The 26,408-nt window shown below is 46.6% G+C and overlaps 2 protein-coding genes across 2 annotated transcripts in view; both read left to right on the plus strand.

Moving 5' to 3' along the window:
- Nucleotides 1–26,408, plus strand: part of EEF1AKMT2 (EEF1A lysine methyltransferase 2) — an 89,280-nt gene that overhangs the window by 39,079 nt on the left and 23,793 nt on the right. The window lies entirely within an intron of this gene.
- FAM53B (family with sequence similarity 53 member B) overlaps nucleotides 12,111–26,408 on the plus strand; it is a 126,168-nt gene continuing 111,870 nt past the window's right edge. Inside the window, exon 1 of the mRNA XM_033179779.1 lies at nucleotides 12,111–12,486. The gene's annotated coding sequence lies outside the window, so the exon portion shown is untranslated. The remainder of the gene's footprint in view (nucleotides 12,487–26,408) is intronic.

A 26,408-nucleotide genomic window follows, 5' to 3' on the forward strand; every position in this document is an offset into this window, starting at 1 on the left:
ATAATTCCTAAGACATGAATGTATCAATATCCTATCCTGCTTTTCTGGAGTAAGACTTCAAAAACTGAGATGCATAAGCTGGCAGAATGTACTTCTGTCATGCTGATACCATTGTAAAAAAGACTTAAACTGGGAGATCAGTTGAGCCCTAAAGTATTTGCAAATTACTTGCCTAGCTTGTTAGAAGAAGAAATAAAAAGCCAAAATCTACATTTTTGTTTTCAAAAGAAATGATTTCTTTGTTTCCTGAAGAGATGAGAAATGATAAATTCTTCCATGTTATATTTTTACGTACGTATTTTTATTACTGTACCGTATCAGCAAATGATAAGTATTTAAGTGAGTGATCTTTATTGTTCATAGTATCTGGAAGCATCTTAAGAAAAGCAAATCTAATATATCTGTTTTCCCAAATATGTAAAAATTTACACATGATCCAGCAATTAGCATATCGTGTATATTATCCGAGTAGCTTAGGAAAAAATATGAAAATACTCTGGTTGAATAAGGGGACTGTGAACTGTATTTCTCATTTTTAATTAATATATTACAGATCAGGCAGCTTATCATCAATGATGATAGCAGAATCGAAATGGTGTTGGGATGGCTGTAGTTCCCCAGCTTTTAAGCCTGCTTTACTGCTGCAAAGAGGAGAGAACCATTGGGAGGAAGAGGCTAAATGTAGAAGAGTGTGGGTGCTGTCAGTTCACATTTTCCTCCTAACCCTTCTCTAATAGGAAAATGTCAGGCCTTTGTTCCCATCTAATTTTAGTACATCCTGGCTAAAAAAATGTTGGGATGAAAAAATGTTAGGATGATTTCCAACCATGGAACTTTGAGGGGTGGGGTAGGGGAAGGAAGAGTGGAGGAAAGAGCAGTTTATACTCCATATCCGTCGGCCTTTCTACAACAGCAGCTAGCCCCTACTCTGTTGATTTTGGTAATGAAATAAATTTAGATGCATTGAAGCACTGATAATTAGGTTTTCCTTCTATGTTCTCAGTAAGAAGCCTAGTTGGTTTCTGAATGGGGAAAGTCATAATATGGTATTTAATAAAACATACCTGGTGGAATTAAAGAGCTGTGGGCAAGCTTTGGAAGAAAGACCTGAAATTGTGAGTGAAAACTACATGTGGTGCTATGTATAAATAGAACCTTTGAGATGCATTTGTGTTTCAGGGAAGCTGCTTTTATACTGCTATTTTGAATGAGAGTAATATTTTGATTTTTGAGAAGCGGTCATAAGCAAGGCATACAAGGATGAGCTGTTTATCCCCTCTGTAAACCGAACAGGCCTACAGGGAAAGCCCAGATTCAGTGAGAGAGCCAGTTGGATCAAACAATTGATAATATAGTTTGTTCAAGAGATAGGACAGAACTCTTGGCTTTGTAGTTGGAAGTACCAATTGTTGTAGTTGTTATTTAATTAAAAAGTAATTAACTGGGCCTGGCGAGGTGGCTCACGCCTGTCATCCCAGCACTTTGGGAGGCCGAGGCGGGCGGATCATGAGGTCAGGAGATCGACACCATCCTGGCAAACACGGTGAAACCCCGTCTCTACTGAAAATACAAAAAAAGAAAATTAGCCGGGCGCAGTGGCGGGCGCCTGCAGTCCCAGCTTCTCAGGAGGCTGAGGCAGGAGAATGGCGTGAACCCGGGAGGTGGCGGAGCTTGCAGTGAGCGGAGATCACGCCACTGTACTCCAGCCTGGGCGACAGAGCAGACTCTGTCTCAAAAAAAAATTTAAAAAAAGTAATGAACTGGATTAAACTAAAAGAGCAATTCTGAATACTGGAGCTCACTAAGAAATAAGCGGTCTTCCCCCAGTATTCAGTTAGTGAGCCCAGGTTTCCTATTGGAATTTGTGTGATGAAGACATTATGTAGCAGAAGTAAGATCATTTCAGTATTTGCAATGAATTAAGGAGATTATTTTCTGAACTTGAAATTCAGTTGAATTTATTTTGGTTCCTTTCATTTTATAACAGCAGGTAATTTGTTAAAATCTATTAAGCAATAGAATAGATGTCAAACAAATGATTTTAAAAAATATTTAATTTTGGAGAAAAATGATTAGACCTAGCCAAGTCACTTTCCTTTTCTGGTCTCCAGTTTTTCTCTCCATAAAACAAGGGCATTTAGGTGATATTTAACATTCTGTATCCTTGTTAGCTCACATTGCCATAATAAAATACCGTAAACTTGGTGGCTTAAACAACAGAAATTTATTTCTAGAAAGTTAGTTCTGGAGGCTGGAATTCCAAGATCATTGTGCTGGCAAGGTATACTTTATTTTAAGGCCTCTTCTCTATAGGCTTCTAAGTGGCTGCCATCTATGTGTGTCTACATGACTTCTTTGTGTGCAGTGGGGTTGGAGGAGAGGGAGCGCATAAGCTCTCTGGTGTCTGTTCTTATAAAGAGCACTAACTCCAGGCGGGCACGGTGGCTCACGTCTGTAATCCCAGCACTTTGTGAGACTGAGGAGGGCAGATTACCTGAGGTCAGTAGGTTGAAACTAGCCTGGCCAACATGGTGAAACCCCATCTCTACTAAAAATACAAAAATTAGCTGGGCCTAGTGGTGCACACCTGTAGTCCCAGCTACTCGGGAGACTGAGGCGGGAGAATTACTTGAACCTGGGAGGTGGAGGTTGCAGTGAGCCAAGATCACACCACTGCACTCCAGCCTTGGTGACAGAACGAGACTCCATCTGAAAACAAAAACAAAAACAAAAACAAAATAAAGAGCACTAACCCCATCCTGAGGGCCTCACTCTCATGGCCTCATCTAACCCTAATTATTTCATAAAGTCCCTATCTCCAAATATCATTGCGTTGGGGGTAGAGGGTCAGGGCTTCAACATGTAGATTGTAGGGGGAAACCAACATTTAGTCCATAATACTCCTGAAATCAATTGAGGCTTAGAAAAAGCCCTATGAAATAGGCTTCTAGAATAGCTGTCCCTTGGTATGCATGAGGGATACTGGGACCACCTGCTTATAACCAAATCTATACATAAGTGAGTTTTGCATCCCAAGAATATTGTATTATCAATCTGAGTTTGGTTGAAAAAAGCCAAGTATAAGTGGACCCACATAGTTCAAACTCATGTAGTTCAGTGGTCGACTATATATGTGGGGAGATTAAATACTCCATTTGCTAACTGTCAGTTGTTAGGTAACTTGATGTTCTTTTAAACCAAGGTATCTGTACTCATATATACATATGTACGTAAAATATTTGAAGCAGTCAGATGAGTATTCAGTCTAAAAAAATCTTTGTCCATGTTTTCTTAAACTTTGTAGTTGAGTATTGTCACTGATATCTTCTATTTGATAAGTTTGTATGCATTTGACCAGAGGTTTTTTTTTTTTTTTTTTTTTTTGAGACGGAGTCTCGCTCTGTCGCCCGGGCTGGAGTGCAGTGGCCGGATCTCAGCTCACTGCAAGCTCCGCCTCCCGGGTTCATGCCATTCTCCTGCCTCAGCCTCCCAAGTAGCTGGGACTATAGGCGCCCGCCACCTCGCCCGGCTCGTTTTTTTGTATTTTTTAGTAGAGATGGGGTTTCACTGTTAGCCAGGATGGTCTCGATCTCCTGACCTCGTGATCCACCCGTCTCGGCCTCCCAAAGTGCTGGGATTACAGGCTTGAGCCACCGCGCCCGGCCTTTTTTTTTTTTTTTTTAAGATAGGGTCTCACTCTGTCACCCAGTCACCCAGTCACCCAGGCTGGAGTACAGTGGTGTGATCATGACTCACTGCAGCCTTGACCTCCCAGGGTTAAGTGATCCTCCTGCCTCAGCCTCCCTAGCAGCTGGGGCTACAGATGCATGCCACCATGTTGGACTAATTTTCCTATTTTTTGTAGAGATGGGGTCTCACTATGTTGCCTAGGCTAGCCTTGAACTCCTGAGCTCAAGTGATCCTCCTGCCTCAGCCTCTCAAAGTGCTGAGATTACTGACGTGAGGCACCGCACCTGGCCTGGAGATATCCAGGAAACGTAGGAATTTCCATCTTATTGTTTAGTCCAGTTCCATTTTTATATATAGAAATATTGAGATCAAGACTGGGCCTTAGAAAAATTGTGATAATTTGAGGAATCTCCCCAATATGTTTCTTTCTTGACACAAGGCACAAACTACACACAGATGACCTAATTTGCCACTCTAAGATGAGTATAGAATATGGGTATAGTATATGGGTCTGCCCTTCTTATATAGAGTGTACTGTATATACTATAGTATATGTAGTATATGAGTATAGTATATGGGTCTGCTCTTCTTATATATAGTATGCTGTATATACTACAGTATATATAGTATATTGAGTATAGTATATGGGTCTGCCCTTATGCCCTGTCTCTCTCCAGGCTACTCTCAGTTTGTCTCTGTAACTGCTTATTTCCCCAGTGAAACTGAAGTATGTTAAAGGTGCTAGCAAAGTACCTTCTGTATAGTAGGTATTTAAGGTTGGTTTCTGTTCCATATATTTCTTTGAAACAGCTTGGAGAGAGAAGCAGTGCTTTAGACCCTGCATATTAGGAATGTGAATATTAAGTGAGAAATGTAAAGCAGCTTAGCGGGATTGCTGCCACACACTAAGGCCAAATCAGTGTTCTTTCCTCCAAGGACCCTTCTTCCCATGAAGCTGATATGTTTAATTGTTTGAGATTTTACCCCTCAGTGCCACGGTTTTAGTATATTCAGTTCCATTGTAGGCATTTGTGTTCCAGGAGTGATTAAATGAGTGAAGAGAGGAGGAGTGCTAGATAAGTGAGAGGGAAAGTTTAGGTAGGCCTTTCAGAACTTAGAAATCATACTGTATAGCTTCTTCTTCCTTAGTCTCTAGCGCTGGTACTGAAGCACTTATTTATTTTTTTGATAGACCAAGTCTTACTGTATTGCTTGGCTGATATAGTCAAGCAGTCTTCTGCCTCAACCTCTTAAGTAGCTGGGACTCCTCAGCAGTCCACTATGCTGGACTTGAAGTACCTTTTTTTTTTTTTCCAGTCATTTAAGAAATGAGGACCAGATATTATAATGCCAGATTTTCATGAAATGTCCTTTATGATGTGTCAGCAGAGACTAAGAATACCCCTTGGATTTAGATCATTATCTGTTTTAAGTGGTAATTTTTTTTTTTTTTTTTTGTGAGACAGTCTCACTGTGTCACCCAGGTTGGAGTGCAGTGGTGCAATCATGGCTCATTGTAACCTCAACTTCCTGGGCTCAAGTGATCCTCCAACCTCAGCCTCCATAGTAGGTCGGACCACAGGCATGTGCCACCATGCCCAGCTATTTTTTGTAATTTTTGTAGAGACAGGGTTTCGCCATGTTACCCAGGCTGGTCTCGAACTCCTGGCCTCAAGCAGTCCTCCCACCTTGGTCTCCCAAAGTGGTGGGATTATAGGTGTGAGCCACTGCATCCAGCCCCAGTAATAATTCACTAAGAAATGTAGGTATGCTGGGGGAAAATGTTAATGTGGGTGCATTTGAATTGAAACCAAATAGACAAGGATATGATATACCTTCCTTCATTAGGTCTGAGTGCCAAAGCATTATTCCAAGTGACATCAGACAAAGGAACCAAGAGCAAGTCCCTGTAGGATCATGCATTAGGACGCTGGTGGCATTGGATTTAATGAAAGTGTTGAATTGGATTTGGGTCTTGTATTGGCCATTTAGGAAGCAGTGGCCTGAGATTTTATAATTGATTTCTACTTTGCATCATCCAGATTTGATATCCTTAATCAGTGATTCAGGTTTATTTCCTTTGCTGTAAGCTAACAGTGCCATTCGCAATGACATTTTCAAGTTTGATGTTGAGTAATACTTTAAATACTTTATCTGATTTGTCCTTAGTTTATACTAGAATTGACAGTGTAGTGTAAAAGGTATGGTGAATCAGTTGTTTATGCTACTCTGGAAAACATTTGGTTTGGCCAGGCTTGGTGGCTCACACCTATATAATCATAGCACTTTGGGAGGCCGAGGCGGGCAGATTACCTGAGCTCAGGAGTTCAACACCAGCCTCGGCAACACGGTGAAACCCCTTCTCTACTAAAATACAAAAAATTAGCCAGGTGTGGTGGTGTGCACCTGTAGTCCCAGCTACTCAGGAGACCAAGGCAGGAGAATTGCTTGAAGCTGGGAGGCGGAGGTTGCAGTGAGCCAAGATCGTGCCGCTGCACTCCAGCCTGGGCGACAGAGTGAGACTCCGTATCCAAAAAAAAAAAAAAAAAAAAAAAAGAAAACGTTTGGTTTTTCGGGTTTATTTCTTTAGCCTTTTTATTGGTGGTTATATGACTATCTCAATGTCTAGATTGCTTAGTATGACTATAGACATGTTGGCCAGAGTCATATTGCTTTCTTTAGTTCATCCTAGAGGACTTTAGCCTTTTAACCATTCTAAGAGAGTTCTACAGAGTTGAGGTCAATATGATATGATGTACCTCTTTACAACAGAATCATCAAAGCTCCAGTTCTTTATGTTAGGTAGTTTAACAGTACAGTGGTTGACTAACCTGGTGTTGATCAAGGTGTTTTTTTTGGTTTTTGTCCCTTGTAAAAGTTAAGAGAAGCTGTAAACTAGTAATTGAAATAGTAAGCAAACTTCTCATTCATATCAATTCTTTTATATTGTAGGTACAGTTCAACCTATAGCTGCAGGTTATGCACATACAAAATCAGCAAGGCTAGTCTCTGTTAGAACAGTCATGGGTATGAATTCAAACAAAAGATCTTTGCTTTTGGTTAATATAATAGATTGACAAACTGCTGAGGAGAGTTAAGAAATTCACAGGCTACTATGTAGGCTAAATGTTCTTTTCATACTGCTCCCAGGAATGTTCTACCCTTTAGAACTAGAGGCTGATTTCTTTTCTTGACATTTTAAATCCAAAGGATTCAGCCTTTAGATTGGGTTTTTAAGCTCTGTGAAATCACCAACTGTATCTAGTTTTAGTTTCCTTTCTACCTAATGAAAATGAAATTTACTCAGTTTCATTTTTAGGGGGAAAGGCAGGAGAGCGGTAGCTTTGAGCATATCACTAGGGAGGAATTAAAAATAGATTTTTCTTGAGGCAATGACTTATGGCAGATAGTTGACAAGAGAAAAATTAAGTTTTGAGCTTATATCTCAAATACTGAATGTGAATTCCTCTAAAGAATGTTTAAGAAAAAAAGTTGAGGCCGGGCGCGGTGGCTCAAGCCTGTAATCCCAGCACTTTGGGAGGCCGAGACAGGCGGATCACGAGGTCAGGAGATCGAGACCATCCTGGCTAACACGGTGAAACCCCGTCTCTACTAAAAAATACAAAAAACTAGCCGGGCGAGGTGGCGGGCGCCTGTAGTCCCAGCTACTCGGAGGCTGAGGCAGGAGAATGGCGTAAACCCGGGAGGCGGAGCTTGCAGTGAGCTGAAAACTAGCCACTGCACTCCAGCCCGGGCGACAGAGCGAGACTCCATCTCAAAAAAAAAAAAAAGAAAAAAAGTTGAAATGGTTTCATTTAAAGATGTTAACATAAACGTTTAGCCTGGTCTACAGTTGAAATATTTTCTAGATTAAATGCAATTTATAACATAGCAATATGAAAATATTGTAACTTGTTTTTAGATATGTTTTTGGTGGGGTAACTGAAGCAAACTAGGGAACTCACCATGTTATAATGATAATAATTAGAGTCTACTTCATGTAAGATCATAAACAGATGCTTTTGAACCTTAGTATTAGAATAATAAAATAGGTTTAATAAGTTTTACATATGCCATTTACTTTGAATGTAGTGAAAAGCCTTTCTTACACTTTTTATTTACCATACATAAGCTTTTAAATGTTTGTTATTCATGCTTGTGTTTTCTTGTAGCACGTAATACCAGTAGCTACTATTAACTTTGAAAAAAAAAAAAAAAAACGAAGTTGAAATAAGTCTTAACTGTTGCTTGGTTCTTTTTAGCTTACTTACCAGAACTCTTCCATCCAGTGAGTTGCAAGCGTGACATTTGCAGTGTTTTCAGCACCTGCCAACTTGGAAAGCAGGGTTTGTGCTCAGGACTTAGGCTCACAACCCATACTTTGTGGTGCACAATGCTGGCCCAGCTGGCATGCTTTCGTACCTCAATGGTGCTAGACAGTCAGTTACAAAGCTGTGTGGCTTCACATGCGCTGATCTCAATAGTCACTCCTCTTCAAGCTGCTTTCAACTCTTACTTTGTATCAAAGGAGTGGGATTGGTATTATTAAACTCATTGCTGAGGTTATTTTTCAATGAAAATAAATTGTTTAGTTCTTGGATCAAAGAGTAATTTTGTCCTCAGGAACTAAATACCGTTTTAAAAAGGTGTGTGTATATGTATCATGTGTGTATGTATGTATGTACATACACGCATGATTCCAGCTAGAGCTATAATTCATTTCTTATTTTCATCAGTGGATAAAAAGAACAGACAGGAAAGAACAGAAGGATTAATGTATCATGTGATCCCTACATGCCAATGTAGGTAAGGTTATTAGTTGTAGCTGCACAAAGATGTGGGAAAATTTACAGAACTTTTTTTTCTGAGTAAGACATGAAAATTGCCCCCATGATAGGTTCAGATTTTTTATTTCCATCTATAATCAGAAACTTCTTATATTTTCCAAAGAAGTATATTTTGCTAACATATTTCTAGTCACCAATCTTTTTGAAAATACTTAAGGTGGACTTGGTGATGTCTGTCTTCTCATAATTTATTATAAGTAATTTTAAAAGGTTCTGCTTTAAAAAAGATCTTTTCAAATGTAGAAAGAACAGTGTGAAATGTGAATGACTGGCTTTTAATACAAGGGTTGTGACAAAGAGGCAGTGGCTTTTGGAAGCCAAATAAAGGGGTGAATACACGTGCATCTGCATACTGCTGTTGGGTCCAGTGTATAACTTTTGGCGTTTGCTTACTTCGCTTGTTAGTCTAAAAAGGATAGTATGTTATTCTCTCAAACCAGTTGATAATTTTTTCGTGGTGAGCTCTTTTTACAACCATACATACAGATAGATTAGATGAGAAAAACTGAACATTTGCTGGTACTTGCTCCAGCCTCAAAGCTCAGCTCTTTGTTTGAATGTCACATTTATCTGGTTCTAAAGGCATAAAAATAAAACACCCACTAACTACCTAGGACACTCCTTAGTGCATATCAAAACCCAACCTTTACCCTCCTCTGCACAAATGTGCTTAGGTGAATACTTTTATTAGCTTGTTGATACAAGTTTTAGTAGGTTACACCCTTAATAAAACACACCCTTATTGTCTCCTGTTGCTTAAGAGCTTTCAACTTATAACAGGGGAGCTCTCTAATATAGAATGATACTCAGTTTCTATCTCCCAAGCAGTTTTGAGTGGAAATATGTTTCATACCTTACACACAAGTGTGCCTCTATTTGGTAGTCCTCCTTTGGGGGAACTAGGATTGCTGTGTTTTGTCACTGGTTTTCATATCTTTTGTTTGTTTGTTTGTTTTTCTTTTTTTTTTCTTCTTTTTTCTTTTCTTTTCTTTTCTTTTTTTTTTTTTTGAGACAGAGTCTTTTCCTGTCATCCAGGCTGGAGTGCAGTGGTGCGATCTTGGCTCACTGCAACCTCTGCCTCTCAGGTTCAAGCGATTCTCCTGCCTCAGCCTCCTGAGTAACTGGGATTACAGGTGCCTGCCACCATGTCTGGCTAATTTTTGTATTTTTAATAGAGACAGGGTTTCACCATGTTGGCCAGGCTAGTCTCAAACTCCTCACCTCAAGTGAGCCGCCTACCTTGGCCTCCCAAAGTGCTGGGATTACAGGCTTGAGCCACTGTGCGGGGCCATCATATATTGGTCTTGAAGTAAAAGACTGCAAGTAATCCCTGCATTTTATATTTCCCAGGGTGTTCTCTGGCTTAATCAGGTTAGCATTGGTTGATGATAATGGAAAAGTTACAAGTAATAGTTTTTAGATTATTTATGGATTTATTCCTAAATTGGCCTATGCATTTCCATTTAGGTGTCTGGTTGTGTTCAAAATCTGGTTTTGATTTGGTTTGACCATTTTGGATTGAACAAAGATAGAGAGTTTAGCTCCATGTCCCTGCCCCATTGCAGCTTTTACATAGCTTTAAATCCAGAGTTCTACGTTTTTAGCTACTCTTCTGAATTGAGCAGAACTCTAATATAACAACCTTTTGGGTAGAATTTTTTCATAGTAAAGAACTATGGAGCTGAGCACTAAGAAGTGAGGGTGTTTTATAATATAGCTGTAGGATTATTACATCATGTGGGAAGAGCCTATAGTATGGAAGGTTAAGTGTGATACAGGTCTTTATGTATCTTTTTAGTCTTTGGAGATACAAATCTAGAAAATGAGAAGTAACTATTTATTGGTTAATAGCATAACTTCTTAAGCAAGTATATTAGTTCTAGACAGCCTCAAGAAAGCCTCAGAACCAGAAAAACAGGCTGCTTTAGGTTGGAAAGGAGGTGTTACAGCAGAGGAACTGGCCATGACCACCATCCTTGGAATGTGAAACGCAAATCATCCTGAAAGGAACAAGAATAATGGTTGTAATAATTGTTTCCAGGCTTGGGACCCTGCATCTTGTTTTTTAAGTTGACCTGATGAACTAGTAATTGTAGGAATAAACTGAATGTTTGCCAGCAGGAGTCACTCTAGGCTTCCTAATAAAAACTTCGTAAATTAAACTGTCCTTAAAGCCCTCAAACGCTGAGGTGATTGTGTGATACCAGATAGCTTTAGGGAAACACTGACTCTTTTGGTTAAGCATAGCAGCATTCTTAAAATTATTCCTTGGGCCTTCTTTTGTTCACCATCGGTTCTTGGATCTTGTTCCTTTCGAGATTGGTCCTTAATGCATTTTTAAAAAGCAACGTATATGGGTAAGGGTATCAGTATCTTAGTATTCTGTATTCTGTATGTTAGTTCATTTTGGCTTTCTTAGGATGAATTGACTCTATCCCACATCATGTAACTTGAAATGAATAGACTCATATCCTTTCCAGTGATTGCCGTCCATTCTAATCATGCAGCAGAACTCAGTGGAGTGAGCTGTAGTGTGAAAGGAGATGTCAGTTCATGCTTTTCTGAAAAGAATGGGTCCAGTGTGATGATATTCTGAAATATTTCAGCAATAGCCATGAAATATAATAGTTTCCCAAGCGCACAAAGCTCAAGAAGTTAATTGTTCATTTATGTTTGATACTGGGATTGAAACATTGGATTAAAACCAATTAAACGTTCCTAGAAGCAACAGAAAAAGTTTCCCTATTTATGAATAGAACCATTCAAATGGCGCAGACACAATCCATGTAAAGTAATGAGGTGTTTTGTTTTTTTGGCAAAGGAGAACACAAAACAGGCATAGGGGGTTTTAAAAAACCTTCTCTTTAAAAATTGCTTTTTGGATACAAGGTCAATAAAATAACATACACCAGTAGGAAGGAGTAATGGGAAATCTAGGGCTTCACTTCACAAGGAAAACAATCCCCCTCCCCCAGGTGAGCAGCACAATGAAAATACTCTGCTTATTCTATCAGGGTTACATTCCTGAACTTAAGTCAACATCCTAAGTTACAGAACTAAACATGCTCTGCCTCTGCTTAGCAACCACAAATCCTTCCTTCGCCAGTTGCATGTATTTTGGATGTGGCTTCTGAAGTACACATTCCTTCATTTTGATCAGCGCCCCGAGTTAGGAAACTTGTGTTTTATTTTCCCAAAGTGTGACAACACTTCAAGGTCCCCCCCGCGCCGCGACCCCATGCGCCCGCTGTCCTGCACGCCACTGAAGTGACCGTTTCTTTTAAACCTCGGCACCTAACAACCCGGAAGCTGGATGCCTGAAGCCTATGTGGCCCAGCGTTTTCATCCCGGCTCGTGCGGGGGGCGGGGAGAGAAGCCCGTAGGGCCCCTGGCGCAGGGCCCGGGCAGCCGCGGTGGCGCAGCCCAGGCCCGGGGCCACTTCCCGCGTCCTGGGGCCTCGCAGGCGCGAGCGCGGCGAGCGGCGCGCGGCGGAGCCCGCAGGACGCCCTCTAGCCCCGCCCGCGGCGCGCCGCGAGCCCCCACTCCCCGCCCATCGGCGGCTGCGCGCACTGCACATTCGCCCGCCGCCGCCGCCGCCGCCGCCGCCGCCGCACGCCGCCTGCCTCCTGCACGCCGCCGCCGCGCCTACCGCCCGGGCCCGCGACGCAGCCCGCTGAGCGCCGGGCCGAGTCCACGCAGCCGCTGTCGGGCGGCCCCGCGGCGGCGGCGGGCGCGGGCGGCCTGGCCGGTGCCGGTTAAAGGGACGAGTTGCAAATACTTCAGGAAGTGACAAGTCGATTTCCTCCTCCCCGGGAGCCGCTCGTACAAAGCGCTCGGCGCCGGCAGGCGAGCGTGCGCGCGGCGGACGCGCGGCGGGCAGCCCGAACGACTTGGCGAGCGCTGGCGGTGACGGCGCGGGGTCCGCGTCCGGAGCGCCCCGCCGCGCACAGTAAGCGACCCGGGGCCGGGCGGCGGCGGCGGTGGCCGGGGGGCTGGCCCCGAGAGAGGTCCGGGCCGTGTGCGTCCCGGCCGCCGGCTGGAGGGAGCCCGGCTCGCGTGTGCAATGGGCTTGCCTGTTTTTTTTTCTTTTTTACTAGTGTTGCTGGTTGCCTTTTTTTCTGCCTTGTTTCGCGTTTGGATTGGGTCGGGCGGTTTCTCCGGGCGCTCGGTCTCGCCCCTGATGCAGGCGTGAGACTTGTCAGAGCACAGGCATGGGGACGTACAAGCCTGGCTGCGGCGGAAAAGTCTGCGCTCCCCAGGCCAGGACGGGCGGGCGGGCGCGGGGACTGCTGCGCCCGGGGGTGTCCTCTCCGCGTCTCGACTTGAGCTTTGACTAGCTTCTGCGGAGGAGGCGCGGAGTCTCGGGAGCCGGGCGTCCCCATTCGCCCCGAAGTTCCCGCATCGTTTGCAGACAACTCTTTTGTTCGCGGAAGTTTGCACCCGTCACCCCCGGGATGCGGGCGCGAGGCGGCGGGCTCCGCTGCTGCTGGACTTTCCGGGGCGGTCAGGATGGTGGTGAGGGGGCATTCTGTCCCGGGCGGGGGAAGCCCGCGGGGAGGCCACGGCTGGGGCTCGCGAGTGGGGGCGTCCGCGTCGGCGTGGCTTTTGCACATGGCGAGAAGGGCCGTCCGGCACAGGCACACTGGTCAAGTCACATTTTTGCCTGTCTTGGATTTTGCAAGCCCGTGGGAGGCAGGTTACGCGCTCAGGGTGTCTCTTGGTGGGGCAGAGACGAAAGAATCGAGGACACCCAGAATCCGGGGAGGGTTTGCGGTTTGTGTTGTCCCAAGTGTGTTCTCGCTCCCCCGCCCCCCACCGTGTCCCCCAGCCCCCAGCTCTCCACCCCCGTCTTCGGACTTGGGGAACAATGCTCGTGGTTCGGGCCGGAGCGCCGCAGCAGCGACGAACCGCACGGACAGGTTTGCCCGGGTCCCTCGCGTTCGGACGCCCCCTGAAGCCGACCTCCTTCCATCTGACCGCCCAGGCTCATTAACACGTACTGTACTTAGGACGATGGTGAACAAAGAAAAGCTCTTTGCAGCGTTTGATGAATGGGATTCTGCCTCCTATAGGCCACACTCCGAGTCTTCCATACGGTACAATCTCTGGACTCGGTGGTGTTAGGAAAGTGGCCCCCGGAATGGCTTGCATTCCGGGTCTGGGATCCTGGGGTGGGCATTTGTGCCGCTGCGCTCGCCTTGCAGGAGCGGGTGCAGATGGAGCCAGGCTGACGGTTGTTCAACAGGAACAAATGTTTGCTGAATTGTTGGATGGTGGAGAAAAGAGACTGTTTCTTATTGACTGCTGCAGGAGTTGGAATGGCATTGTTTATTGGCCTGGGAAGCCAGGCAAGCGTCTTGTGCTGCTTACAACATATTAGCAGACTTCCAAATGACATGCTAGCATATGTGTTCCCAGCAGTCCCCACCGGCTGGCAGGGAGATTCCTCCTTGCTCCAGATCCTGGACTCGTTTTAAAAGATGCCACCTGGTTTGAGGACTGGGGAAGGAATGGAGTTAGCCTACCAGGTGAAACTGACTGTTCCTTATTAGGCCAGGTTTTGGTTTCATTTTAATGTAGCTATTGAAGAGTAACGTGTGTCAGTTACAGTTTTGATATTGAATTGCAGGTCTACAGGGTCCCCCACCCCACCTTTAGCTGTGGACTACATAAACAGCTACTTGTCCCAATTGATCGTCCCATTCAGTGGGAGAAGGTTTGGATCAGGACTGGTAGCCCTTGACTCTGTGTCTGCACTTGGCTGTCACCCATCATGCGACCTGGGAGTGTGCCGATCCAGCTTCCAGGCGCTTTTTCAGGTTAGAAAGCTAAGGAGAGGCGTGGAGAAGGCCTGTATTTTTTTTCTTCCAAACGTTTCTTCAGAGAACGAGGCTATTTGAATTCAAATGATGTTGCCCAACTACTTCCTATTTTCTTTTGGGAAGGTGAGATTCATGTGCAGTCATTTTGATATCGAAGACAAGTTTTTAAATAGAAACTAGCAACCTCACTGCTGCAGAAGTGGACTTGAATGTTCCAGTATTCTTAGGACAAAGTAGAGCATTCCACTGTCTTGGTTCATAATGTTTTCAATCAGTTTCCCCCTTCTTTTTTCAACTTGGGGTATGTTGCACATAGCATTTTGGGAGTTCATAAAGTTCTTTTGGAAAGAGCTTTTTGATACCTTTTTGTCATTGTGGTGGTTACGCTTAATTGACATTTTATGGGAAGTCCTGGTGTTATTTCCAGGACTGGGCCCTTTCTGTCTCCATGTTTTAGTCTTTCTCTTTCCCCTTGTTGTTTCCCTTACTGCCCCACTAGCCCCCCATCCTCCCTATAGAAGCCTAGTGGGCTTGGGTTCCTTTAAGCGGGTCCAGTGAGCAGGCGCCTGACCCTTGATTGAAGCTCAGGAAGGGCCAGCCTGCTCTCCTCCCCTTCTGGAGGCCAGAGAGAGCTGTGTTTAAATATTAGGAGCTGGCAGCAGGGGACGCTGCGGAGCTCTTTTAAAAAGCACACCCTTCTCACTCCTTGCCTTGGGCCCTGAACACTGAGCTCTGGGCCCACCTTCGGATTGTTCAGTTGATGTTTTGTTTGGATAGCGTGACTTTCTGCAGTTAAATTGCGCATTGTATGGAAAACTTTCTGTTCTTACCCTTAAATAAAAAGACTAAAATAAGCAAATACTCAGATCAGCACAACCCCCATCATTACCACCACCAGGCACACCTCTCTGATGTGTAATAAAAGAAACCTGCAGGCATAATTTGTTATGTAATGTGCTGATAATACAAGTTTCAGTTTTCTATGGAAACCAGATGTGGAGGGACTCTCTTTAATTGATCCAGCAAGGGGAAGACTAATAGATTAACTAGTCCTTGCAAACCCCAATGGTGTTTTGTTTAACTTTAGGGGAGAATCCCTATAGGGCTTTGGAGAGGTTTTTACCCTTAGCTTCTGCTTTGCTGCAGCTGTCCTTTTTGTCAGACTCTTCCTCTCTTGAAAGAACCGGTTTGTTGCCAACACGAAGCACATGGCTGGAGCTGGCGGGGCTCAGTGAAGCTTAGCTCTGCTGAACTCTCCTCCTCGCCTCATCTGGCTGCTGCCCTCCCCTCCACTCCACAAAGGGTCTGGCCAGGGGACTTGGGTGCTGGGAGGAGTGTTGATTGTTCTCCCTCAACTCCTTCCTAAAGTGTCAGTCCGATCATCCAGGGAGAGTTTCTGTTTAAACTTGTCCAGTGAATACACCTTCCAAAAATCATTGACTCTCTTTCTCTGATTAATTTGTTTGTTTCCTGCGTAACTTTGAGAGTTTTTTCTGGATGGCTGAGTCACCTTTATTATGGCCCAAGGTTGGGGACAGCACTGTAATAGCTGACCCCATTAACAGCAGTTTCATTGCCTGCCGGGATGTGAACTTTGGAAACAAACCCAGAGGCTTAGATATGCTGATGTGCCCTGAGACTTGCTTAGAAAATTTTTGTTGTAGCGCAGTTTACATTAACATGATTAATGACTGCGCCACTGAAAAGTCCATATTCAAAAGCAATTTACCGTTCCCTAGGGTTCTTCTTACAGTGAAGTATTTTTCTTTGCCAAACAACTTTAAGGTAACTTCTTTGATGCTTAATCCAAACCTCCTGTGCACCAGGTTTTGGGGCAAGATTTGGGCTTGGTGTATTGCGGGTTGTGGTTTTGGTGGTGCCTGTCTTAACCTTACCGAACTTGGGTCAGGGGGAACTCGAATTCTTATCTCAGAAAGTTCTCTGAGATCTGAGCAACAGACTGCGGTGCTGGCTAGGATGGGAGGGAATCTTCCAGAGGAAACTTGGCTTCTGGGTGTCTTGGAGTGATGCAAGGAGGCTGGAGCTGAAGATTTTATTTTCTTTCCCCTCACAGTGATTGGAGATACTTGAGCTTTTCTGAAAAATAGAGACGTCCTTGGGTTTTTCTTATTTTTTCTTTTCTTTCTTTTTTTTTTGGTTGAATGTGGGTTGATTGAGAGGGGGAAATACTGATGGGTGGATCTGAAAGCAGCCTTAGGAACCCGAGAAAATAAAAACACATTTGAAGGACTCTGGAAGATTTTGCATTTCAAAGGGCCTACCTTGTAGAATTTCACGTCACGTCAGGGGTTACAGAGAAGTGTGACAGGCACCCCCGCTTCTTTAATGCTTCTCCCTCTCTCCTGCTGTGGGGGCTGCATGGGGAAGCTGGCTTTTGCATGGGGGATGGGGGACAGCTTGGCCAGACCATGCTGGAATATCATGGAAACCACATTGCCTCTTGGGCATCTGTAAGTCTCGGGAAGGACTTTTTCCACGGTGCCACTCTCAGGAGGGTGAAAGCAAATCATGTTGGTAAACAGCCCATTTGACCCCAGAATGCGGTGGCAGGCTAACTCCTGACTTCTCTACTCACTCTTTTTGTTCTCTCTTTAAACAAAGAAACAGATTCTTCCCCTGCGCTGGTATAATATGATTCCCAAGGATTTAGCTGAAATGGGTGCAGATTGTTCAGAGAATAATAGCAGCACCCACTGGTTGTTGAAGGCCCACCCAGGGCCCTGGGCTTTGTATACACTTTCTAATTCTCAGAGCAAACCTGCAGTTACAGCTGAGGCTCAGAGAGGCCAAGTAACTGGCCCAAGGCCACATAGCCGGAAGGCAGAAAGCCAGGAAGGAGCTGTATCCCTTCAGAGCCTGCTTGCTTTCTATAGGCCGTGCTGTGTATTCATACGATAGAGGCACTGGGTTCTGTTTTATTTCAAAGCAGAAATTTTGTTTAGTCTTGTTAACACCACAGGAAAACCTAGAACTTTTAACTGCCTTTTCCCCTCCACTCTCCTTTCCTATGGCTGTGTGTGTGTTTTTTTTTTTTTGGAGTGATTGAAATCTGTATGTACTAGAGACCAAAGGTAGTGCCATAGTTTGGGAGGCTGAGATGTTTTGTTTCAATCTCAGAAAAGGCAGATTCACAAGAAAACATTTCCGGTGACCTTCTGGGGGAAACAGGAAGTAAACCTGGCAGCCCACTGGAAGCACCGCCATTTATTCAGATTCCTTTTTCCATTCAAAGAGATTCTTAAAAGCGTTTCCAACTTTTTTTCTTTTTGCGTTTGTAATTCAGATGTCTCAGAGTAAATTATGATGTGGTGTTTGCCACTCCAGGTTTGTACAATATCATATTTTGTTTACGTGCCTAAAGTAATCAAGTAACTGAACACAATTGTATATCCTCCAGTGTGGCTGAACTTGGTACGCCCCAGCCAGGGCCGGGCAGCGGCCCTGCATTCTGTCTCAGACAGATGGCTCTTTGCAGGTTGGTTCTGGGGGTGGGGGTGTGTGAGTGTGCGTGTGTTTTGAAGGAAGAATAAGGAGACCCATATCCAGCAAGGCCTACCTGGCTGAGCATGCTGTCCTTTCTGCCCCTGAAGAGTTTGTAAGAGAGTGCTGGAACTTCTAGAAGCTAGAGTAGTGGTTCAGAACCTTGGCTGCACATTAGTCACCCGGGAAGGTTGGAAAAAAAAAAAAATCTAGATGCCCAGGCTGCATTCAGGCCCAGTTACATCACAATCTTGGAGAGGGGGGGCAACGACCCCGTACTGGTATCTTTACAGTTCCTGAGTCGATTCTCTTGTGCATCCAAGACTGAGGAGTGAGGGCTGTAATAGACCCCATGCATACCTAGGGGTCTGTTCCTTAGTTTCCCTATTCTTTAGCAGGAGATTGGGGGCTTTCATATTCAGGAGTGGAGCAAACCTGTTGGCATATTCTGCTGCTACTATTGCTATGTCTTGGTGAAGTGGCATGTGAAAGGCACCATCCCTAGGGGGAGTGTCTGCTGTGGGCATCCTTGAAGTCATTTCTGTTTCTGCTGGGCCAGGATTCAGCACAGTCCCTCTGAACCACCTTCTTTCCAGATTGAAGGGGGCAGATTTTACTCAGGCTGTGGTGTCAGGGTAGTTCTCATGCAGGCCCTTCCTCCCCACAGTCCTAGTGGTCTTGTTCCTTTTGGGGGTTTGGCACACCATGTGCCCCTGGGGCTCAGGGGAGGAAAGATGCATTTAGGTTCCAGGGCATATCCTGGCAACTCTCAGTGAGTGGTAAGTCTTTTTCACCCAGGTTTGCAGTGAATGTCACTCTATCAGGCACCTGGTTGTCCCTGACAGCTCAGAGCCTGTCTTCCTGTGAACATACTTAGGATTACATTTCATAGAATTGTGTTTAGAATGGCCAGGGTGCTTGGAGAGCGAGAGCTTCTTGGGCCTGCTGATGTAAACTTCTGGAAGAGAGGTCTGATCCTTAAGAGGTGAGGTGAATCTCCCAGGGTCCTGCAGCCAGTTCTCAAAGGTGCAGCCTCTGTCTCCTGAGTCCCTGCCCTACTGCTGTGCTGTCATGACATGGAACCTTACTCTTGCTTGCAGGACAGCCTGCTTTGGCATAGACCAGCAGGTGAACTTGATCATTGCTCAGAGAGTTCATTAGCCAGGTGAAATATGCTCTCCATCCCGTCTCCACCCACCAGCCCCAATGGAAGGTGCTGAAACCTTGTAAAGGTGAGCTTGATGAAAAAGGTTTTGGCCTCTATGCCAAAAGTGTCAGTCTACCCGGCTGTGTCTTGGTGGTGAGTAGTGAATAAGGGCTCTTCCCCCCCGCTGTAGGGAGTTGGGTTTGGGCTGAGTGAAGGGAGAAGAGAATTGCTGTTTTCTCAGGGCTGCAATTTCCATATTCATTCAGCAGACATTGATTGGACATCTGCTGGGTGTCCAGTGTGGAGCCGGGCACTTTACTTCATTACATTGAATCCTCAGCACAACCTATGGCTCAGGGACTAGCCCGATTTCATTGCTGAAGACATGCTGCCTGGAGAAATCACTCACCCCAGGTTGAGAGGGGAGGTTGGGATTTGAACTTGGCCCAGCTGACCTCAGTCCTGTATTCTTTCTACCACACCCTGCTGCTTTTCCATCCAGTGCTCACCAGGGGAGGAGAGTTCCTGCTGTAAGACATGTGCATTGCCCAGTGGGCGTTCCCTGGCAGCTCCTGTCCGGGTGCCATGCTGCAACTTCTAGGAGGGGCATGGGTGGGCCCTCGAGCTCCTGGATAGCTGGGTTTGTACAGGTCCTATCTGGGGCCATTGTGTGTCCTGGCAGCTGGACTGTGCCTTGTGCAGGAGAGATGGCTTATGCAGGTTCCAGTTGCTGCTGCCTGCCCCCACCTCGTGGAGGCCACCGTCCCTCCCAGGCTGCCCTCTGGCTGAAGCCTGAAGCACCCTGACAGACAGAGCCCAGCTGGGAGAGGCCTCTGGCCCTGCCTGGAATTCCCCTTGCTCTGGCATTGGTCTTGGCCATGGGCCTGGGAGCGGAGGGAGTTTCAGTCCGCTGGCTGGGAGCAGCTTCTCTGCATGTTTGGAGGTGGAAAGACGAAGTTCTCTGCAGCTGACTGTCTCCATGATCTGGGTGAGGAGAGGGAGCCTGGCTCCTGAGCCGCGGGGGCAAAGAGGTGTCTGTGGTTTTGAGTCTCCAGAAGGAGAGTGGGATGCAGGGAAGCCCCTCTGTTGCATGATCCTGAGGACCGGGCCGTAGGAACCGCTCTTTGGCAGTCAAATGATTGAATTTCCTGGCTGGAAGGTAGTGGGCACAGACTGCCTACTTGCTGGACCTCATTTGCCCTGTAACCCTCTCTGGGCCTCTGATTTCTCACCTTGCTGGTCCTGCCACCCAACATTTTTAGGAACATCAGTTTAGAGCTTGTTTGAAAAGCCCTTTGCAACAGGCGTAGTGCCTTGCAGAGCGATGCCAGGTAGGAGATGAGTGTGACTGGGCAAGCAGGGCTTCTGCTGCAAAGCTCGTGGTCAGCTGCGTGCCAACCAGGTGCTTCTTGTGGTTGCAGGAAGAATGGGGACTCTTTGGCATCACAGAGGAACTTTGGACAGAATCTAAGTGAAACCCAGTTCTGTATCATTGAGGGCAAAAGTAGCATTCAGCTTTGGAATCAGAAGCCTGGGCTCAAATCCCAGGTCTGCCCTTTGTTGGCCATGCCTTGTGCCTTTGAGCAGGCGACTGTCTCTGGCCCCCATTCCCTCATCTGGAGTATGGCAGTGCTGACAGCAACCCCAACCCATAGGTTCGGGGCCCTGAATGAGACCACATGTGGGGACACTTAGAGCCCCCAAACATGAGTGAGTATCTCACACAGCCTGTGGCAATCGTGTGTTGTTGTGAGGACTGAAGGAGGGCCGGAAGGACGGGAGTCAGGCAGGTTGCCCTGAGGAGGTCAGTCAGTGGTGACAAGATACAGGACAGAGCAGAGGGGACTTCAGCTGGAGTTGGACTTGGCTGGACGGGTCAGACTGGGGCAGATAGAGCCTTTTCTCCTCCAGCATCCTCCTCTTTCAGGTAGTACAGGGTTTTCTTGGGAGGAAAAGTTGAAAGTATGCATTACAGTTTAGTTTGCAGTGTGTCTCTTACCGAGAGTTGAGACTGGTGAAATCTTTTAAGTTTTCTCTTTAGGAAACTAAATCTTTGTTTACCAAAAGTGATTTAGTTTTGGTCCTAAGCATAGAAAGTTAAATGCATGTATGGGTCGTGATGTGACCTCACCGTCTTGGCTCTACTGTGTGTGACCCACACTTCTGTGAATGAATTCTTTGGAAACCAAGGAATTAATGGCTGCACCCCTACCTAGACTGAGAGTGAGGGGCCCATTACCACCTTTTGGATTCCCTTTAGGTGCTTTGCAGTGGGCACCTTTGTTTTTTGCTATTCCTCTCATGTTGGGGGAGCTGCCTTGGACACCTGGAGTCAGTGTTTTCTGGGTGCAGGTTACGTGGTTGCAGCTGGGGCGCTTGTCCCCGGATCGGCCTGTGGTGTGATTCTGGCTGCTTCTAGATCCCTTTGCCACCTGAACCTGACCTCCGTGTCTGCAGGAGCAAGAGCTCATCTAAGCTTGCTGAAGCTTGGAAAGGAGCCCTTGGCTTGGAGGACAGAGGGAAGGGTCCAGGCTGCACCACACCTGGGCGTCCGTTGGTGCAGGCCTCTGACTCCTGACGCGTCTATTCCCTGGGTCTGGTGAGCATCACTCCTCATGAGTCTAGGGCTGGCTGGCATCCTGTGGGGTGAACAGGATGGACAGTCTTGACTCATGAGATTTCCTGCTGCACTTGGGTAGCTTTGAGGGAGACCCGTTTGTATGGGATGTGAAGACTCATGCTGTTTACTAGCTTCTGGGAGGGGCCCTGACTCAGACTGTGGCAGCCCCTCCCCTCTAGGGCTGGTCCTAGAGCATCCTCTCAGAGGAATCACCAAGGTGGCTGGGCATGGGTGGCCTTGAAGCAGACCTTCTGCTAGGACGATGAGATCCTGAAGCTTTGTGAGCGAGGGCTGCATAAGGGAGGTCTCCGAGGTGTCTCGGCTGCCTCTGGTCTCGTGAATGTGATAGAACTCATCTGCCAGGTGGAGTGTGTCATCCTCACCCACTGTGTCCTCCTTGGGTGTGTCACTGTTCCTGTGATAAGCACAGAACATACCTGCCATGGCGGTGGCCCCCGGACTCAGTACAATTCAATCAGTATGGAGTAACATCTACTATGTGTGTCAGGCACGTCGTCAGGTCCCGAGGAATTCAGAGATGCATCTACCGAATCCCTGATTTTAGGGAGTTCATAGCTCATGTTATGCACAGTCAGACTGCAGGTGTTTATTGAGGTTCTACTATGTGCCAGACACAGTGTAATAAATGAATGAAGATATATTTACACAAGGTACTGGTGAGTCACACTGTCCTCTGGAAGTCATAGAAGGTCTCTCTAACTGAGCTGAAGAGAGGAGGGCAGGGAAGGCTTCCTGGAGGGGGTGACAGCTGACCTGAGCCTTGAGGAATGAGTAGGAGTTTAGACAGATGAAGAATGGGGAGGAGGAGATATTCCAGACCAGGGGAGCAGGTGTCCCCAGGCACAACAGCATGAGACTGTGTCAGGGAATCTGGGAGACCTGGAGCCTGGGTGAGAAGAGTGTAGATTTCAGAGGGGAGCGGAGCTGATCTAGGTCAGGATGGCAGTAAAGGGAAGGACGAAGTGCTGGGAGAAGGCCCACCTTCAGGGCGCCACTGCCCAGGGGCCCAGCTTTTTGACCTTGGAGTGACCTTCCTGGAGAAGCATGACACTAGCCTCTGAGAATTTTCATCAAGTGCCGCCTTGGCCAGAGTGATGTGGTCTAACAATTTTTAGGCAAAACTCTCGCATTTAGCGGGGGCACTTGGGATTCCCAAGAGCTTCCAGAGCCTCTTGCCTGTGCTGCACTGGAACTAAAGAAGTCAAAGTTCTGGCGTGTGAGTTGAAACAGTCCGATTCAGTGTAAAACTATTTTTTCTTTAAAGGGAAAAATAGGCACCTAACCATGTTGGTGCGATGGAAGAAGGAGCTTCGGTGCCTCTTGGGCTCCGTCATAGCCTGTTCTCACCAGTGTTCTCAAAGGCAGGGGGAAGCTGCTGACACAGACACTGGAGAATGGCAGGCCTGAGTCACCTGACTCCTGGAGGCCAGTGCGCCTGAGGCCTTCGCCGCCCTCAGATGCCAGCCCAGATTCCAGGCCCCGTTGACTGTGTGGCATGTGACGTGGGCCCAGAAGAGGAGAATTAAGAAAAATACTGAACCTGTGCAGAGGCAGCGGCAAAACTGCAGTTAGCAGCCCGTCTTGGCTTTGTGGGGTGTCTTTTCCAGGCGGGTAGGGTTTTGCTCATCTGCATTTCCTCCTGAGGGAAGAAGAAAGTGAGTAAGTTAGCCGCAGATGGTTCTGATGTTAACAGTAAACCTCTCTGTTCATCTCATTCCTGGGGAGGTTAGCACATGCCTTCACCTGTTAGAAAAGAAAGTAAAAGAGGATCTGGCCTGGCTGCGTCCACATAGGCCAAAAGTTGAGCAGCAAACTGGAGTGAAAGAGCTGTATGGCCAGAAGTTGGAGCAGAGAGGGGATCAGACACTTAGGCTCAGGAGTGTATGTAATAGACCACAGGAAAATGAGTTCTAACTTGCTTTGGGGAAAAAAACGGTTTTTTTTTTTTTTTTTTTTTTGAGACGGAGTTTCGCTCTGTCACCCAGGCTGGAGTGCAGTGGCGTGATCTCGGCTCACTGTAACCTCCACCTCCTGGGTTCAAGTGATTCTCTTGCCTCAGCCTCCCAAGTAGCTGGGACTACAGGCGTGTGTCACTATGCCCAGCTAATTTTTGTACTTTTAGTAGAGACGGGGTTTCACCATGTTGGCCAGACTGGTATTGAACTCCCGACCTCAGGTGATCCACCCGCCTGGGCCTCCCAAAGTGCTGGGATTATAGGTGTGAGCCACTGCACCTGGCCAAAAAATGATTTTTAAAAGCATGTGTGAAGTTCAGGTAAGTCCTTATATGTTACACATGACTTTAGGAAGTCGTTGTTCTGAGACATGACGTGGTGGCATGCTCCTCTGCCGTGGAGGAGCGTGGCCAGCGTGGTGTCTGTCTGCTCACCTGTCCGTCTGCTCACCGAACTACTGGGTCTGCCAGCTTCCTGCCTGGCCAACCCCTTCCCCTGCACTTGTAAGACGACGACTGAGCATGGCTGATCCTGCCCGTTTCTGGGTGGATCAGTGGAACCTGGGGGAACCAGGGTGGAGTCCCTTATGGGAGGCAGCCATTGGCCTGGCCAGGCTTTGGGCGCTGTTGGAGACAAGGCTGAATTTCTAGCCCCGAGTGTAGGCACAGGCGAGAGCTGGAACCCAGGCACTTGTTCCCTGAGTGGCTGACTGCTCGTCTCTGATTTAGCTTTGGCTCAATTTTTGTCCTACCCCCTGGTTGCTACTGGAGCCAACATGGTGGTCACAGCCACTGGTGTCTTATGGCCCTGGAGGAGAAGACAGCAATCCCAGGTTGCCCTGTCCTCTGCTCAGGGCTGATCCTGGCAGACATGGAGGAGGAGATAGGCAGGAGGAGGTAAGGAGAAGACTTGAGAGGGAGCTGGGTCTTCATGCCAAATGCAGGAAGAAACAAGCCATCATTCAGTTCATGTTTGAGCTGCATCAGCCCATGTGAAGGCCCCTGCATCTCTGGAAAGAACGGCAGGGAGCATTTCTGACCTCCCATCTCCAAGGTGGGGGAAGCATTTTATAGTTTTGGAGGTGACGTGGGGAAGGGCCACAGCCGGAACTTCATGTGATGGTCTAGCATGCCCTACCTCATTGGGTCCCCGCACGATAGAGGGGAGCCACCTTGTGAGAGGTGTTCCAGTGAGTTACTGCTGGAGACATGGGCTCCAGAGCAGTGTTTGGAATAGGAACTAGTAGAGTTCAACGTCTTAGATTCCTTTAAAAAAAAGAAAAAAAGGTTGATTTTGTGTTTCTTAATGATTTCCTTTATAAATGGAGCCTCTTATAGTACAAGGCAGTACAGATGAGCCCAGACAGTTGGACAGAATGTTGGGTAGGGCTGATGTCAGTTAGAAAAGCCTGAGAGAAGAGAGAGTAGGGCACAGAACCAGTAAAAAGGATCCCTGGATTCTAGTGCTGCCACTTGATGGCTGTTGACTTTGGTTCAGCCACTTCACTTCTCTGAGCTGCGATGTTCTCATCTGTGGACTGGGAATAATAGTGCCTACTTAACAGAGGAGGAGGAATAAATAGGATAGTGCGAGTCCAAGCACCCAGTTCTTTCCCGTTTTCATTCGCCCAGCAGGTACTTTTTGAATGCCACTGTGTGTTAGGCTTCACAGTTAATTCATATAACCACCCTGAGAAGTGAGTGCTGTTATTATTCCCTTTTTATAGATGAAGAATATAGGGTTCTGTCAGGTAAAGTGCCCAAGGTCATTTAGCTCATGGGCAGTAGTTCTGGGGTTTGAACTCCCAACTTTAGGATTGGCAAGCTATAGCCTGATGACTAAACCTGGCGCACTGCCTACGTTTGTCAGTAAAGTTTTACTGGGACACAGCCACACCCGTTTGTGTGGGTAACATCTATGGGTGCCTTCACACCAGAGCAGCAGAATTTACAGACCACGGTGTCTACAAAGCCTAAAATATTTATTGCCTGGCCCTTTACAGGAAAAAAGTGTACTGACCTCTTGTCTACATGAATACTCTGCACTCCAGACCTGGGGTATTGAGTATGTTAGGTGTAGCCACATGTGGCGATTTAAATTAACTAAAACTAAATGAAATGAAGACTTCATTCTTTGGTTGCACTAGCCACATGTCACATGCTCAATAGTTGCATGCGCTGGTCACCTCTCTTGTTGCACAGCACAGACCCAGAACGTTGCTGTCATTGCAGGTAGGAGCACACGAGACTGTGTCCCAGTGTGGGGAGAATCCAAATCTGAGGGAACCAAAAGTGAAGAGGAAGCATTCTGGTGAAGGACAAGACAGTGGGCCTTCCTGCTCCCAAAACACAAAATAGAGTTTGTTGACTGTAAGGTGATGGAGAAATGTCTGCTGTGGCAGAGGGAACCTGGGCCCGGAGTGAAGAGGCTGTCCCTAGATCTTATGACGTTTGGCAGGCCCCCGCCATGCCCCTTTGCAGCCTGTAACCCCAGCTCCTGGTTCACTGGGGCCACTGGCCTCATCAGCTCTGCTGTGTCCGGTGCCCCATGTGTGTTTGCATGCTGGGTCCTGCAGAAATCCCATTTTCATGTATTCAGATCTGTTCTGCTCTGGGCCATTTGGGCCTGATGGGTTATACCGTTGTTCCTACTGTGCTGGAATGGGAAATACGTGGTCTGATGAAATGACCATGTTTTCCATGGGCATCAGATAAAGAACTACTTCATTCATTCAAAATGATGGCTATTGTGTGGCATGAGAAAGGAAGGTGAGTTCCAGGTCCCTCAGCTAGCTAGTATCATGTG

Source organism: Trachypithecus francoisi, unplaced genomic scaffold, assembly GCF_009764315.1.
Source record: "Trachypithecus francoisi isolate TF-2019V2 unplaced genomic scaffold, Tfra_2.0 Contig01579, whole genome shotgun sequence".
NCBI classification, from domain to species: domain Eukaryota; kingdom Metazoa; phylum Chordata; class Mammalia; order Primates; family Cercopithecidae; genus Trachypithecus; species Trachypithecus francoisi.